The sequence below is a fragment of the Aplysia californica genome, unplaced genomic scaffold, assembly GCF_000002075.1.
Source record: "Aplysia californica isolate F4 #8 unplaced genomic scaffold, AplCal3.0 scaffold00356, whole genome shotgun sequence".
NCBI classification, from domain to species: Eukaryota; Metazoa; Mollusca; class Gastropoda; order Aplysiida; family Aplysiidae; genus Aplysia; species Aplysia californica.
The window spans coordinates 431,655-435,732 of record NW_004797626.1 but is presented as its reverse complement, the minus strand read 5'-3'; the positions used below and the strand labels follow the sequence as shown (position 1 = coordinate 435,732).

The 4,078-nt window shown below is 43.5% G+C and overlaps 1 protein-coding gene across 1 annotated transcript in view; it reads right to left on the bottom strand.

The window, feature by feature from the left end:
- LOC101857581 (mitochondrial import inner membrane translocase subunit Tim13) overlaps positions 1-4,078 on the bottom strand; it is a 9,702-nt gene that overhangs the window by 4,924 nt on the left and 700 nt on the right. The gene's annotated exons all lie outside the window — the stretch shown is intronic.

The window sequence follows — 4,078 nt, the reverse complement described above, 5'->3', positions numbered from 1 at the left end:
GAAATGTTACAAACGAGTTTCTTTAACCGTCGCGTACACCTCGGGGGGGACAGCAGTATGCCTTAAGATATATCCGGGTACAATTCTAATCTTGTGCAGATATAGCCTGAGATGCAATAGATTAATCTCAAACGGACTGCGGCACTGGCCCTTCTTCGGAATCATATGCTAAGTACATTTTTCTACTATAATCATCCGCCGTTTGTACCTGGAGCCCAGAGGGGGTGGCCATCGTACTCATTGTTTCGTCGCGGGTTCGCTCGTGTCAGAGGCGTGGTGTTACTCATTTTTTATAGTTACGATCGAGATGTGGGGCAGTCTGGTGTAACGTCTTCTAGAGTATACCTCTACTCTTTTTTAGCTCCCCCTCCTGTTAATCAAACGCGTAAATAGAGCGAATTCTCTCAACCTCGCCCCCGACACCCTGACATAGAGACGGGGGTATATTGGTACTCAGAGAGGGTTGGATGCAGGGGGGAATGGGGGGAGATGCGAGGGTGTGACAGAGAGGGCTATTTAGAGAGAGAGGGAGGGGGGTAGAGAGAGAGAGAAAGAGAGAGAGAGAGAGAGAGAGAGAGAGAGAGAGAGAGAGAGAGAGAGAGAGAGAGAGAGAGAGAGAGAGAGAGAGAGAGAGAAAGCCGACTGAATCGCGAATCACCACTCTCAGTCTCAGGGTCCTGGGCATGGATCCAGCTCTCGTCTGGAGTCCCCCCCCCCCCCCCTCCGTTTAACTGGTACACACAATAGGAACAAACCAACATCAATTTTGCTCGAGGCAAATTTTTGTCTCTATTTAGTGAAGAGCGTCGATATTTAGCGATGTTCTGTGATAGGGTAGAGTCTGGTAACTTCGCCAGTCGGGTAACTTCGCCACCCCCGTTCACCCTCTCTTAAGTACATTGGAATATCCTATCCTCTCTATTCTAATTAGGCAAACATTTTATGCCAATGAGAAGCAGGGATCCTTGGCTTAATCTATATAACTAATCACAGCCTTTGTTACAGTTTTGACGTCACTATCGTGATGTCATACGCGTCTCTTCGTCGTCTGCTCTACAATTCGCATCCCTTTCTATGAATCTTCTTCATAGAGCTTACACATCTTAACCCTACTCATTCTGCTTTTAATTCTTATTTGACTGACTATCATCTATATTTTCTATATTCTTCCCTTGATTCCTTTTATTTAACTGCTCTATTATCTCTATGTAAAGGTCTTTAATAGTTATTTCAATCAATTTAATTAAATAAATACCTTTGACTAAGGTTACCTATCGTTGGGTAAATTCGCCACGGCCGACGGGTAACTTCGCCAATACTGTAAAGTTGCAATTATCTTGACCTTTGATCACTAACTTTGTTGTAATCTTTAACAATCATTTCTTTATTATTGTGAAATCAATAACTAACATTATTTCACAGTATTACATTTCCTGAATTGCAAGTTTTTGTTACTAAAATTGCTGTAACCTTTACTAACACTGTTCCCTACAATTATCTTACATTTTTGTTGCTAACATACATTGTTGTAATATTTACTAGCCTAACACGTGTGTTGTAATATAACATTATTGCATAATTATTTCTAGTAATTTTGCAAAGTCTAGATCTATATCTACCCATTCACTATGCCAACACTGTCAAAAAATTTGTACGGCAAATATGACAGAGAGAATCTGGTTAAAGCCATTGATGCAGTTGCCAATGGGATGAGCTGTTCTGGGGCAGCTCATCAATTCGGCATTCCCAGGAAGACCCTTGCCGATCATGTTTCGGGACGATCGAAGCTGGAAAGAAGGGCTGGGAGAGAGAGAAGCATCCCCGAAGCCATTGAAAACAAAATAGTAGATAAGGTCATCGCTGCTGCGGCTGCTGGATTACTTATCACCAAGCAGCAATATTTACTGAAAGTAGGATCAGTTGTCAGCAAGCTGCACCTGAAGACCCCCTTTACAAATGGAGTTCCTGGAAAGGATTACTGGTTGCAGCTAAAGAAAAGGCGACCTGATATTGCAATTCGCACTCCGGAGAACTGCTCATCGAGCAGATTAGCTATGATGAAAAGGGACGTGGTTGACAGATATTTTGGAGATCTGCACAAGACCATAACTGAGTTGGGATTACGAGAGAAGCCAGCACAGATCTGGAACTGCGATGAAACGGGCCTCACATTCTGCCCGGATGTTTCAAAGGTTCTGGTTGCAAAAGGAGCCCGGAATGTAGTGACCAGGTGCAGTCCGTCCAAAGACAACATTACCACCTTGGTATGTGTTAACGCCGCAGGTTCTGCCATGCCCCCTATGTGCGTCGTCAAGGGAAAAACGAACAGGTCCATCCATTCCTTTGCTATCCAGGACAGCCCAGAAGGCACCATTTGGGCCTATCAAGAAAATGGTTGGATGAACGACGACTTAGGGGTGCAATGGTTTCAGCAAGTTTTCCTCCCCAACTGCGGAGACTCAAGGCCTCAATTGTTGATCCTAGACTCACACCACAGCCATGAGGTCCTGGAACTTCTCGAGATGGCGAAGGAACAGTTGGTCCATGTTTTGGCTCTCCCCCCTCACACCACACATATGCTCCAACCTCTGGACCGGGTGGTATTTAAACCATTCAAGACAGCCTACAGACGCCACTGCACAGAATTTTTAACTGCCAATCCAGGGAAAACCATAAATAAAGTGACATGGCCAAGCCTTCTTTCCAAAACCTGGATGTCAACTTTGAAGCCAGAGTTAATACAAAAGGCTTTCGAAGCTACTGGAATCCACCCTGTAGACAGGACAAGAATACCTGAATCGGCTTTCTTGCCAGGAGATGCTTATAGGGCTGCAGTTGCAACAGCATCATTGTCATCAACAGAATCTGAACCTGCAGTTGCAACAGCATCATCGTCATCAACAGAATCTGAACCTGGATCTGAACCTGCAGCAACGCCAACACCATGTCCCATGGAAGTGGAAGAGCAAACTATTGATGATGTTGGGGACGTCTTGACGATATCAATGGATGAAATAGGGAATCTTGATTTCTTCAACTTCACCGTTAACGTCGAAGGAGAAGATGTCCACATTGATGATATTGTCAATGAATCATCACCAACCGTCACCGACACTCAGCCAGAAACCAACCCAACTCAACTCCCGGAGGCAAACTACTGGAACCAAACCGTAAATGAAATTTTTGGCATTGCTTCCCAGTCCCCAGGAAACACAACCACTCGGAAATCAAGAGCGATTCCATCGCACTCGCACAGACTATTAACATCTGAACAGGTGCTCCAGGAGAAACGAGAGGCAGCAGAAAAAAAGGAAAGGAAAGAAAAAGAAAAGAGAGAGAGGAAGGAGAAAGCACTTCAGAAGAAGATTGAAAAGGCTACTAAAAATGCTGATAAATAGATAGATTAGTCTATCTGATGATGATGTTAAGAATATATAATTCTTATTTTGTGATCTCCTGTATCTAAGGGGTTAAAAAATTGTTCCATTTTTATTTGACTTAATAAAAAAATATTAAAAATATTAAAAAACCAAAAAACCAAAAAAAAACAACAACCAGGAAACAAATGAAAAAGCAACACAAAAACAAGAGATAAAATGGCATTAAGGGGTGGCGAATTTACCCGATCGGGGTGGCGAATTTACCCCCAGGCTGGCGAATTTACCGGCCATGACCTACCCTAATAAAAAATGCGATATCTTTACAGTACGAAGGCAAAGCGTTTAAAAGGAAGGCAGAGGGGGCATTTTGATTGGCCAATATAAGGCCTATGTGTGTTTCGTCCGTGTCAAATGAATTGACTGCATCACACAGAGATTCTTCACCGTCAATGAACGAAGGTGGCGAAGTTACCCGACTCTACCCTATTTAGTGAGTATGTGCGGATTCAGTACTTATACTTTTGGGCGCTTTTTCGGTAGTTCCCACCCCCCTTATTTGATAGAGCCTGACCTACATCTAGATCTATATACGTTTGATTCGCGGCAAGCTAAGATGTCAAACCTAACAACTGCAAAACATTAAATTGTGGTAAAATTCAGGGGGGCATGCCCCCCTGAAACCCCCCACCTTGTTTTTA